The 13,687-nt window shown below is 52.8% G+C and overlaps 1 long non-coding RNA gene across 1 annotated transcript; it reads left to right on the top strand.

The window, feature by feature from the left end:
* Positions 1-1,573: 1,573 nt before the first annotated feature.
* LOC144579566 (uncharacterized) lies at positions 1,574-12,146 on the top strand. The gene is made up of 2 exons (XR_013527441.1): positions 1,574-1,692; positions 6,040-12,146. It is a non-coding gene; the product is annotated as an uncharacterized LOC144579566 (long non-coding RNA).
* Positions 12,147-13,687: the final 1,541 nt, after the last annotated feature.

Genomic DNA, 13,687 nt, shown 5'->3' with positions numbered 1-13,687 from the left:
TCCACACATGGTCACACGCCCCCACAACATGCATTCTCACACTAACACACATGGTCACACACACACTCATGCATGCTTATACCCCTCCACACGCACTCTCACACACCCTCACTACATGCATGCTTACACTAACACACGTTCGCACACACATTCATGCATGTTTATACACCCTCCACACAACACACCCCAACACACATGCCCACACTAACACACATACACACTCATGCATGCCTACACACCCTACACAACTCACACACCCCCACAATATGCACACTCACGTGCACAACTAACACACACTTTCACATACATACACGCCTATACACCCCCACACACTCACACAACCCCATGACACATACACACTAGCACACATACACACTCACATACACACTTATACAACCTCCACACACACTAATGCAGTTACACGCTCACACACACTTATACACCCTCTACACACAACCCCACAGCATGCACTAACACACATACACACACACGCACACTTACCCTCCACACACACTCTCACCCCAACACAACACTCACACTAACACATACCCTCACATACACATGCAGTTATACACCCTTCACACACACTCCCAACACAACACTTACACTAACACACATGCACACTTATACACCCTCCACACACACACACAACACACATGCTCACATGAACACTAACACATTCACATGCACACACACTCATGCATGCTTATACACCCTCCACACACATAAACCCCCACATACACATGCACACTTATACACCCTCCACACACACTCACACACAACACACATGCTCACATGAACACTAACACATTCACATGCACACACACATGCATGCTCACACACCCTCCACACACATAAACCCCCACAACACACATGCTCACATGCAATGCTAACACAGACATGCATATATACACACACACGTATACACCTTCCACACACACATGCACACATGTATTCACACTCACACTCACGTGCCTGCACTCCCTGTGGGATGGTGGGCTCGCCTGTCCCTCGGCATCGGGAGCTGCCGGGACTCCACTCAACTCCCCCAATTACTCTGTTCAGAGAACCTTTTATTAAGATGATTTGTCAAGCCCATCTGGAATTTCACAGGACTAACAAGCCCCATGTCTGTCACCTCTCAGGCGTCCTCTGATCTGAGGGGAAGGACTATGCGCTCCCACCCCAGAGCCAGCAGTTCCCCAGCGCCCGCCCTGCCCCTGCCCACCCGCCCACCACAGAAGCCAGGCCTTCATCTCTCTGATGTATGGGTCGCTTCTCCTGGCACCCAAGCTTGCTTGAAAGTTGGGAATACGATGACTCACTATTTGGCAGCTCATATGTGTATTTATTTCAAGACATTCGTGCTCATGCTCATTATAATTAGGACTCGAGAATCAGTACACTCAACTGCCAAAATCAAGTGCACAATTCACATCAACCTCTCAGACCAGACAGAGAGCAGCGGCTGCCACTCACTCCTCCAGCACTGGGGAACGCCGCAGCAGAAACGGGCCTTTGAGACGGGCCAGCCCCGCTGCTGCCGCGTGACTGCTGGGAGCATGCGCGGGCCAGGCTTTTCTCTCCAGGTCGGAGGAGCTGCAGCAAGAACCCAGGTCCTGGCCCATGGCAGCCCTGATCCTTGGTCTGTCCTCATTGGCCATTCCCTGGAGCTGTGCCTCAGTTGGGCAGGTACGTCTGGAAGGCAGGTGGAGGAGGTAAGGCTCCTTCCCAGCCAGCATGTCTGCAGTTCAGGTGGCCTGTACGAACTGATACTCGTACAGGTGCAGATGATAACTTTTTGAGGCAAAAGGGGCTTTGTCAACCCACAGAAGTGGCAAGTCCAAGTGCAGATCAGGCTTCAGGTACAGCTTGATGGAGGCACACGGCTGTCTTTCCAGCTCTCAGTGTAGGGTGTCTGGGCGCCCTCTACTGACAAGATGGTAGCAGGAGCCAGGGACCTTCTGTCCTCTCAGCAGCAAGTTCAGAGGGAAAGCCAGGGTCCCAGCCAACATTTCCATGTGCCCCCTCTGTGTACCTGGTCTTCATGTCCATCTCTCTGTACCTGGAGGAGTGCAACACCCAGAGCTGCTCAGGTCTACATCAGGTGGGCCTCACCTGCTGGGAAGGTGCTCTCCACATGGACCAGGAGTGCAGGGGAGGCTGTGCTGGGAAAATGTGGGCGGATGTGTCGAGCAAAAGGTAACCACACACAGGGGCAGCAAGGACCTAGGTTCACCCCAGAAGGCTGGCTTCCACCCAACAATGACATCACCACGAGAGCTAGAGACAGAGAGGAGGTGAGAGGACATAGCCTGGGGCCATTGCTCAGCCCAGGGGGAAGCAGGGGCTGAGTCAACAGAACGGAAGAAAAAGGAGTTCAGAAGAGGCAGGCTGTGCCGGCAGACCTGCACCAGGACCCCGAGCCAGAGAGACGCTGGGGGCAGGACGGAGGGAGGCCATGACCAGAGTAAGCAGGGCCTCTTCTCCCGGGAGCTCAGTGGGGACTCTGTGGGGAGTGGAGATCAAGTCATGAGTCCTTACTCTGGCCCTGCCCCTCCACCCCCCGAGTCGCTTCGATCATATCTGTGGTTGCTTTGCCCACAGGCTCCCACCAGGTCCTGTGATTAGGTCATTTGCCACCACCGGGAGAGCTTGGGACCCTCACCATGTGCCCCCACCCCCTTCGACTGCCTGTGGAGTGCATGGCACAGCCCCCCTCGAGGGGCATGCTGTTTAACTAACATGCACCTGAGGGGTCCCTGACCACAGGAGGAGGGAGGGAGGGAGCGGCAGGCGGACACTGGAGGCTCCCAGGCTCTCATCTGAGACAGGACAGGTGGGGCGGGGAGCCTGGTGTGAACGCCGGGTGGGGGGCCATAGGGAACAAGACGTGGATTCCGGGAAGATGGTGCTCTGTGGGGTGAGAGCATGGAGTGCAGGGGCAGGGTGGGCGGACTGGACACTCCCACCGGGGGTCATTGCAGAGAGGCAAGGTGAAGGCAGGACGGGGAGATGGGGGTGTGGAGGGACAATGGCAGGGAGCCAGACAGCCTGGGGCAGGCACACCCTCAGAGAGGCTGGCAGAAGAGGGGTCACCGCAAAGTGGGAGCGGGCAGAGAGGCGCGAGGTAAGGAGGGCAGAGGCCATTCCGCCACAGTGCAGCATAATCGGTAGCTGGAGGACACACTCCTCTCTTCCACAGGTTCAATTCCTCTCCGACACTCAAAAGCCCATCGCTGTGGGTCTCAGCCAATCCTGCTCCTGTTTTTACTTCCTGCCCAGAGCAAGTACAGAACCCGGGCCATCAACGAGTAAGAAATCACTGTGCCCCCAAGGCCTGTTTTTCACAGTAACCAGCCATTACTTTTGTGCCTGCAGTCATTTCTCAGGATCTGAATATATGCGTTTATCAATCAATACTTAATTGATGGCCATAAAGCCCTTCAAAATCAGAGGCGAGAGCAGCTCGCCAGGTTCCGGCTTCGGGTCTGGAGCCCCCTCCCTCATTAAGGAACAAACCCTGGCGCCAGTGCCTTGTCTGCACCCTAGGGAGCTCTGGGCAGGAGCACGGGGGTCCTCACAGCCCTTCCCACCTCTGCAGATGGAAACCTCCACCCGGGACAGGGGATCAGCCACACCCACCCACGAGTTCAGGGCCTCCCATCAGTGGAAGGTGCAGTGGGCAAACGCACAGATGTTTCTGTCCTCAGACCTGGTCCCCAGCCTGCCTCTGCTGCCCACTTACGCCTGGCCAGGGCGAGACAGATCACCGAATGCGCCGAGCCTGGCTTCCTCTGCGGCCTCACAGGAGTCTCTCTCTCGACAGGACTGAGTGGGGTGGACGCAGCGAGTGCTCAGCAGCAACTGTCCCGCCAGGGAGTGCTGGCAACTCTGGGCTGCTGACCCTGCTGCTGCTGCTGGACCTACACCCATTTCCGCCTCCACGTGCCTGGCGTAGATCATAACTGAAGCGAGGGTCAGCTGAGGCCGGGCCGTTTAGGGCTTTGGCTGCTCATTCAAGAAGGACACCTGGGTTTCCATCCCAGCGTTGCCCCCAGACCCAGATGTGGCCTCAGGCAGGTGCTGAGCCTGCGGGTGCCATTTCGTCTCTGCGGGGTGGGGAAGGGAAATCCCAGGCTTGTAGGAGACAAAGCACATCGCCCCGAGGACCCCAAGGAGCTCAGGAGGCGCAGGCCACAGCCGTCCTCCCCAGCCACCCCGTCTCCTGTCGCCACCTCCATGAGTGGTCATCCCGGCCTGATGTACGTGGCTGCCTCCTCTCAGAGGACAGGCATGTCTCGGCTGCCTGCACCAGCCAGAGGCCCTTCTCCCTGGCCAGGAGATCCTCAAGGAAAGCCAAGTGCAGGGGACGTAGGCGGGTGGTGAGCTCTGGTACACGGGCCCTGCTTCCATGATTGCAGACTTCCCAGGCGCCATTTGTCACCTTGGCGCGCTGTTCCGAGCCCGGCTCTCCCGGGGCTCCAGAAGTGGGCCCCGGCCCTTCCAAGAGCCGGCCCGCGGCTGTGCCGGTGACTGATTGGGGATGAGGCTGCTGTCCCTGCCTTCCTGGGAGTCAGAATGTTGATTGAATGGCCATTTCACTCTCTCCAACAAGCAAGTAACAGTGTAAACTGGGGTCTAATTCATCAAAAACAGTCGCTTGCATTCTGCGTGGCCTGTATTCTGCGCTGAAATATAGCTGCTGCCCAGCTCCTGGCCCACGTGCGTGCGATTCCATGATATTTCAGTTTTATGGAGGACATCTCCCTGATGAATGTCTCTTAGTGAACGATCATTCTGGAATCTATTTTGCCTTCAAAGAGGCTTCTCTTGGAATGGGCTGGGAGGGAAGGGCATCGTGTTGTATATAAATTCACTGCTGGGAGCAGCCAGTAGGGGAGGGAATGAGATCGCGGGAGGCGAGAATGGAACGTGCGCTGCTGCAGCCAAGCCTGTCCTCCCTGTTGTTGTCCAAGGGCTGCTGGGATGGGCGGGAAGCTGGGCTGTGGCACAGGTGGCCCGAGAGACGCCCCCAGCTCTACCACCTGCCACTGAGTGGGCTTGGGTGGCTCACTCCCGCTGGGAGCCTGGGCTTCTCACAGGCATTATTCTTTACAAATTGCCACCACTTCTCTGCTTGCTGTTGACCATCATGACATGCCAGGCAGGGCTGGGACTGGAGGCTGCACGGTGGCCCAGTTATAGGTGACCAGGCCAGAGCTGCCGGGGATCCCAAGGCACCATGACAGGCTCCCCACCACCATGGTGCACTTTCTGCCTGGAATGAGACCCAGGCTTTGCAGGCTGCAGGGTCCTCAGCACTCAGGCTCCCTGTGCTCCCTCCCTCCCTGGACACCTGGAGCTCCATTTGCTCTTGCTGGTGGCCTAGAAAAAGTCCTTGGAATGAAATCACTCAGGGTTCTGGTGCTGAGGCTGGCACCGCCTGTCCGGGGGGCTCTGGATAAGTCGCTCCCAGTCTCTGGAACTCAGGGAACACGTCTGCAGATGAGGCTGGAGAACGAGATGGTCACTACAAGGCCCTCTGGTACCTGGAGGACTGCGTGTCCCGGCCCGGGCCATATGGGAACCGCCAGGGATCCTGAATCCCACCCCAGCACCGGAAGGACCAGCCGCGGTCAGCCAAGAACAGGGTTCTCATCCGTTCCCTCCCCAGCACGACAGAATGTAGCTGCCCCTCTCTAGTGACCTTTGCTCTAGGTGGAGATTCTCAAAGGGGAACCCCAGCCTCACCTTGGAGTGTGCCAGGAATGCAGATTCACAGGCCCCTCTGCAGTCTGTGGAATTCAGAAGTCAGGGGCTGGAACCCAGCAATGTATTTTAGCAGGCCGCGTTTTCCCCAGCTGCTGGAGCAGATGACGGCAAACTCAGTGACCGAAGAGAGTGCACTCATCACGTTACGGTTCTGGAGGCTGGGATCCCGCTGGGCTGAGACCAAGGTGTGGGGAGGGCTGCTGTGTTCCTTGCTGGGTGCTACAGGGGAGAATTCATTTCCTTGTGTTTGTGTTTTTTTTTCAGATGGAGTCTCGCTCCATCACCAGGCTGGAGTACAGTGGCACAATCTCGGCTCACTGCAACCTCCATCTTCCGGGTTCAAGTGATTCTTCTGCCTCAGCCTCCTGAGTAGCTGGGATTACAGGTGTGGGCCATCACACCCAGACAATATTTTTGTATTTTTAGTAGAGACAGGGTTTCACCATGTTAGCCAGGATGGTCTCGATCTCCTGACCTCATGATCTGCCGGCCTCGGCCTCCCAAGGTGCTGGGATTACAGGTGTGAGCCCCCGCCCCGGGCCTCGTCATGTTTTCTTAACTTCCTTGGCTCACAGTCCTTCCTTCACCATCAACGCCAGCAGCATCGGGTCCTCTGACCCACATAAGGACCCGTGTGATCAGGGTGGCGCACCCGGGTAAATCTTCCCATCTCAAAGTCCTTACCTGAATTACATCTGCGAAGTCCCCTTTGCCATGTGAGGTCACATATTCACAGAGCCCGGGGATTAGGACTTGAACATTTTTGGAAGCTGATGGTCCTACCAACAGCACAAGACCTCCAGGTGATTCTGACACATAACTCCTAACTCACGGTGAGAGTCAAATGTTCTAATGGACCATCAACAGCTGAATGTTAAGCAGAGGCCGGACCGGCCTTCCTCCCCAGTGTGGCCCTGTGCCTATCAAATTGCAGAGCTTTTGTAAGCAGATGTTAATTTGTGAATAAATGAATGACTGTGGAGGCTAAGAGTTGGGAGTAGGGGCCGCAGGTGGGGCTGCCAGACCAAATGCAAGATGCTTGGTTAACGATGAATTTCAGATAAATGACAAGCCATTATCTGTTCTTTCTTTGTTTTTCTTTTGTTTTGTTATTGAGACAGGGTCTCACTCTGTTGCCCAGGGCTGGAGTGAAGTAGAGCTGTCTCAGCTCATTGCAACCTCTGCCTACCAGGTTTAAGCGATTCTCCAGCCTCAGCCTCCCAAGTAGCCGGGATTACAGATGCACGTAACCATGCCTGGCTGATTTTTGTAATTTAGTAGAGACGGGTTTTGCCATCTTGGTCAGGCTAGTCTCAAACTCCTGACCTCAGGTGATCCTCCCACCTCGGCCTCCCGACGTGCTGGGATTATAGGCATGAGCCACTGCGCCCCCCTAACAAGTAGTTTTTTACTGTCACTGTGCCTTATTTGAGATAGACTAAAAAAGAAAAATAGTTGTTTTTTTATCTGAAATTCAAATTTAGCTGATGTCCTGTGTTTCTCTTTGCCAAATGTGGCACCTCTAAGCATCAGCCCAGCCATGGCGCAGCTGCTGGACTCGGGAATTCATTGTTCCCTCCAGAGCTCTGTTTTCCTGTCCAACCTTCTAGAAAGCTCTTCTCTTGCAAATCCCGTCCGATTGTTACAGAATATCCAGGAGACCAGAGAGACCAGTGGGTGAAACAGGAGGATTTTATGAAGGTGGCCACCCGCTCAGAGGATAAGCATCCCAAGTGTGAGCCCCGGAGAAAGAAAATGGGGAACTTTATACATTCGGGATGACGTAGCAGCTGACAGACTTACAGAAGTCAGAACAAAGAGCAGTTAATTAATCTGCAACATGTCTTGTGATGTACATTACATTCTAAAAATAGCATTTTGAGAAACGTATTATACGGTCTTTGGGTGTGATCTTGCCCCGTGACCTTGCAGCTGGTCAGCAAGAGAGACGGGAGTCTTGAGATGCGTGGGAACTTGCTGGGGCTGTGGGGAGAATAGGTGAGACAGGTTTCACAGGGAGTCAATGAATTTTAAGCAGAGCTGGGGGTTAGGTTTTATATTCAACAGCACACGACACAGCAAAATTTACTTTATCATGTAGCAACTGCAAATTGTAAGGTTCGTTTTTATGATCATTGGTACTATTTGATTCCCTTCACGATCTCTCAGGCCTGGGAAGAGGCCTCCTTCATCTTCCTGTCCTCCGTTAACTGGTATTCCCACCCCAACCACTCCTAGAATCAGGTGATCTGACGTCTGAAATCTACCAGGAGCTCAAGCTGGTGATGGGCTGATGAGAAGCCCAGCTCTCACGTGAATCCCTCACCCCTCTTTGGGCACAAGGAAGACCCAAGCTTGCTTATCTCTAGATCCTGTGGGGGCTTCTGAGAATCCCTGGTTTTGAGGCTGCTGGATGAAGCTGCATGAGAGAGCCAGGAGGAAGACCCTGGCAGCGTGTGTTCTGAGTGCGGCGTTGCTGCTGGCCCACCCCGTTCCCTCCACACTCTGGAGGACATGGGGTCAACGCCGTGAGGGTGCAGCCACGCAGAGCAGCCGGGTCTCTCCCTGTGTCCTCATGCACAGAGCTCTGGAAGGCAGGCAGACGCCCTCACACATCTGTGAGCCAAAAGGCAAAAAAAAAAAAGTACCCAGTCCGATGTTCTTATGGGTTCTACAGACTTGCATGTACAGATACACGCAATCTACAGAAAATTCTGGATTTCATCTTCAGAGACATAAATGGAAGAAAATGCACATAAAAGAGGTCCACTTAAACGTGTGATCGTCTCAAAGGAAGAAGATGTCATCCGCATCGACCCGGAGGGGCCCAGAGTGTCCCCGACCTCCTCCTTCAGAGCCCTATTATCCTTTGATCTTCCGAATAATGTGTTTCTTTCCTGGTAATTGGTTTTCATCATCCTCACAGCCTATTGATTAGAACTCTTTTCCAGGGTTTTGAGATACTGGTTAAAATAAGAGACGAGATGATTCAATCTTCGGGTGAAGTTTCAAAGGAGGCGTGTTTATGACGTCCTCCCTCAGCCGTGGACCCGCCGGGAGAAACCGCACAGGATGCCCGGAAGGCAGGGCCCGTTCCAGATGGACTTCACTGCTGTCTCTTCTGGCCTCTTGCCATTTTGGTTTTGGCATGGCGAATGGGGCTACCACCGTGGGCCAGCCAGCACAACCCCCTGGCCAGACCGGGGGGCAGACAGAGGGAAGGGGAGGGCCAGGGATGGATGGGTGGCCGTGAGTGTCCCCTTTGCTGAGGTTGGGGTGCTGTGGTTCCTGGAATCCTCAGCCCAGGGACTTCTACGCTTGGTCTACACATTTAGGGGGGTCGGTCGGAATGATCCATCACATGCTGTCTTAGACTGTTCGGGCTCCCATAACAAAATGCTATAGATTTAGGGGCTGATAACAACAGCCATTGCTTTCCCACCGTTCTGGAAGCTAGAAGCCAGGAGCAAGGCTCCAGCAAAACGTCCAGTGAGGGCCCCTTCCTGATTCCTAGACAGCCCCTCTTTGCTGTTCCCTTGCATGGTGGAGGGCAGCGGTCGCTCTTCGACCTCTGTTAAATGGGCACTATTCCCACTCATGAGTATTCCACCCTCAGCACCTAAGCACCTCCCAAAGGCCCCACCTTTTAATATCATTGCATCAAGGGTTAGGTCTCAACATATGAAATCACAGGACACATTCAGACCATAGCACACACCCGGAAGGGGCTGTGAGGTGTCATGAGTGGAGCCCAGCCATGGTCTGGAGGGTTCTGGAAGGGCACATAGGTCCAGCAGAGCACAGAGGTGGGAAGCCAGAGGGGGCTGTGTGGGCTGGACTGGGGGCAAATCAGGAGGCCCAGAGATGCCTGGAGAGAAGCCCCAGTCCCACGATGTGTGGGTCCTGTCGGCACAGGAGTGCTGGCCACGGGTGGTGTGCTGCCTCCCGCAGGAGGGTGTTGGGCTGATATGCAGGTGTGGGTACAGGTGTATGCGTCAGGACGAGTCCCCTGCAGAAGCAGCTCCCGTAGGATCACTTCCTCCACCAGCAATCAGGAAGGGCATTGCCTTTGGACTCTACGTGAGTCCACCTGAAGCAGCTGAGGCCTCATTTTCTCATCTCTAAGACACAAGCACACCCGTCTTCTAGGAACACACACACACACACACACACACGTGATTCTGCGGCTCATAAGTAAATGCAATGAAAGGTGAGCTAAAGCGCCCTCCATGGAAATCGATCTCAGTTCAGCCTCTAATCGTGGGATGCAAGATTCAGAACCATTATGTCAAGGAAAAGCGTTTCTCTGCATCGATCCTCAAGGATACTATATGTATATTTTAAAAAATAAATTCTGTCTCAAAGTGTTTGGTGAGACAGAGAGAGAAACAGCCGCTTCTGACATGGGCACAAGGACTCAGCTTTTCTGGAGGCTTCCTCTCTGCAGGGCCCATCCATCACCTTCAGGAGTTCGGCGAAACCGTTGCAAATATGATCAATCATCTTTTTATTGAATTAAGACAAATGGCTGGTTATTAATAGGCTAAGACTTAATGAGGAAAATGGATAATGCCGCAGTACGAAGAGGCAAAGAACTGTGCACACAGCCTCTGCACTTTTTCTGGAAAGATCTGGAAGCGTCGTCAGTGAGAAAAGCCCAGGGTAGGATGACCTCTTGCATTCACGCTAAGGACTCAAGGAAGCAGAAACTCCTAGGCTGACCCTGTCTCCACCACCTTCTGTCTGTGTGATCTTCAGGCAGGGACTTGACTTCTCTGAACTTCTGTCTCTTCTTTGTGGAAGCTAGTTGGCTTATCATGTTTTGTCTGGCGGACGCAGACTGAAAGAAGCAGGGTCCTGGCCTCCAGCATCTGAGTTCTGTATGGGACAGCCTAGCCGTGGATCGCCTGTGGTTCTGAGGGGGCCAGCGGGATCAGATGCTGGCACAGGACATGGGAAGAGGGGTGCATTCGGGGAAGAGCCGGACAGGAGGTGTACAGCGGTGCGAGGCCCCCTGATGGGCCCCCTTTGCTCCATATTTCCAGAAACCCTTGGAAAGGAGCTCAAGTGGCGCAGTGTCTGGAGCATCTTGTGGACTTGGTTGGGATGCCTGGTGTCTGTTTATGGCAGCACTTCTGGGGAAACAGATTGTGTTTATGTCAGAAAGAAAAGACCATGTTTTGGGGCAATCCCTGCAGCTTCTTAGGTCAAATCCACACCCCCAGGCCATCTGCCTCAGCAGGGCGCCTTGGCCTCCCTCAGTTCCAGCAGCCAGGAGCCTCCCAGGGAGCAGCTGAGCTCCAGGGAGGGGGAGCCCCACCATCAAGCACGATGGTCCACCCTTCCTAGGAGCAAGTCAGGCTGCCTAGCGTGCTCTCTGTCCATCATTCCTGCAGCCTCCACGGGCACCGGCCCAGGCTGTCCCTGGCTGGATGGTCGGGACTCCGAGCCATGAGCTGCAGCTCCTGACTCACTGCGGAACAATAGGGTCCAGGGAGACAGGCAGACACGGAAACCTCAAGTGTAGTGGGGGCTGCGGGCTGGGGGTGCTGCACATGGCAGTCAGGGGCACAGCAAAGAGAACGTGATCTCAGGTCCTTGACAGCAGGGAGGGAAAGCGTGGAGCACAGGCTGAGACACACGCAGGAGAGAGCTCCACGGAAGGGCCCATCGATGCAGAAAGGGTGTTCACTCTGGGATGAAAGGTGTCATGGATCCCACATCTGCACAGCTTGGATGAGAAGATGCAGACCCCTTGGCACAGCCCGCCAAGGTCTCGGGCCCCTGTCCAGACTCTGCCCAGGCCCCTCTCGTACGCTCTGCCCTCAGCACTGCGGTCAGGAGTGCCCACGTGCTGCAACTGTGTGTGCCTGCCTGGCTGCATGTGCCCTCTGGGTTCTGGTACCTGCTGTATTCTGTCTGTGTTCCTGGGAGACACCTTCTCATTCTGCGGGAGTCAGCTCAGCACATCCCATGCACAGCAGGCGTCTGCTGTGATGTACCCAGTGCTGCCCCTGCCTCCAGCAAGAACCAGCTCCTCCTCTTCTGAGAAGGGAAGCAGTTCCTGCACGCCACGGGTGTGGCCAAGCACAGAACCCTGCCCCAACTGCAGCTGAGTGATCCTGGAGAACCATTCATCCTTCCAGCGTCTTTTTGCACTTGGAGCCAGAAGAAGGATGTTGCCCCTCTGGCGGCAAAGCTGGGTGTCGGGGCTGGGCCTGCTGTGCATTCCAGCCAGGAAATGTGGCCACACAGCCCTGACAACTCAGAAAAGTCAAACGGTGCGCATTGCCCTGAAGGTATAATTTATCCACTAAAAGGTTGTTTCTTTTATATATAAAAGTGTTTTAAATAAATGGCACAAAAATACATATCTCTTATCATCATAAAAATTCAAATAACGCCTTAGTCTGTGGAATGAAATATACTAACATCAGCTGACAACCCACCCCTCTCTTCCACTTACACGTGGATGGATGTGCCCATATTTTCACATCATGCAATCTCACTGGGTGTGTTATTCCCTGACTGGCTTTTCTGTAGAAAATCTAATTTGGTGGGTTTTGCTTATCAGCACACAAATTATCTTTTTTTTTTTTTTTCTTGAGACCGAGTCTTGCTCTGTCACCCAGGCTGGAGTGCAATGGCACGATCTCGGCCCACTGCAACCTCCACTTCCCAGGTTCAAACAATTCTCCTGCCTGGGCCTCCCAAGTAGTTGGGACTACAGGCGCCTCCACCACTCACGGCTAACGTTTGCATTTCAGTAGAGACAGGGATTCACCATACTGGCCGGGATGATCTCGATCTCTTGACCTTGTGATCTGCCCACCTCAGCCTCCCAAAGTGCTGGGATTACAGGTGTGAGCCACTGCGCCTGGCAGGTCTTCCGAACTCTTATGAGCATCTGTGTCATGGTTTGATGGGATGATTTACCACGGCTGGACCACTTTTCCTCTGGAAAATATTCATGTCTGATTCACGTGATATTGTCCACAGTGCTGAACCTGGCAAACCTACATATTCATCTTTTTGGTGCATTACCTAGAATTTTTATTTCCTCTTTAATGATTAATTCCTATATAATACTTAGGTGAATAGTACCAATGCTTAATATTTTTGAGAAAAATTAAAAAATTGAGCTCCAGAATGGATTCACCAATTTCTGTTTCCATCATCATTATACAAAAATTGCAGTTTACTCGCTCACATTCTTAATTACAGAGGAAATTATCAATGAATGTTTGCCATTTTTATAACTCAGAAATATTTCATATTTAATTTGCATTTCTCCATTAGTGACATTGTACATTTTTACTTACGTTTATTGATGATTTTTTTTATTCTGTGAATTTCTTTTTCTTTTCTTTATTTCAACTTCTATTTTAGAATCAGGGAGTATATGTGCAGGTTTGTTACAGAGTTATATTGAGTGATGCTGAGGTGGAACCCAGGCAGTGAGGGTAGGTTTGTTTCTACCCTTCCCTTACCCGCTAGGAGTCCTTGGAACCTATTTTTCCCATCTTCAAGTCCATCTGTACCTGATGTTTATCTCCCACCTATAAGTGAGAAAATGTGGTATTTGGTTTTCTGTTCCTGCGTTAATTTGCTTCAGATAACAGTTTCTAGCTGCATTCATGTTGCTGCGAAGAACATGGTTTCATTCTTTTTCATGGCTGTGTAGTATTCCATGGTGTCTGCGGGATTTTTTTAAAGGTTGTTTTTGAAGAATACTTGACAACATGGAGAAATTCTCAATGCACAAAGAAAAGTAAAAGGGAACCTGAGGATGTTCCAGTGTTGTCCGGAAATATTATTATTGATTATCTGGAAGAAGTGATGGGTATTTCTGTTTTTTCCATCTTTGAAAAATATTCTGAGACTATGCATTCGTTTTATGAGGAAGATGCAT

This window comes from Callithrix jacchus, chromosome 1 (assembly GCF_049354715.1).
Source record: "Callithrix jacchus isolate 240 chromosome 1, calJac240_pri, whole genome shotgun sequence".
Classification (NCBI taxonomy): domain Eukaryota; kingdom Metazoa; phylum Chordata; class Mammalia; order Primates; family Cebidae; genus Callithrix; species Callithrix jacchus.
The sequence above is the reverse complement of the archived record's forward strand: the minus strand, read 5'-3'. Positions and strand labels throughout refer to the sequence as shown.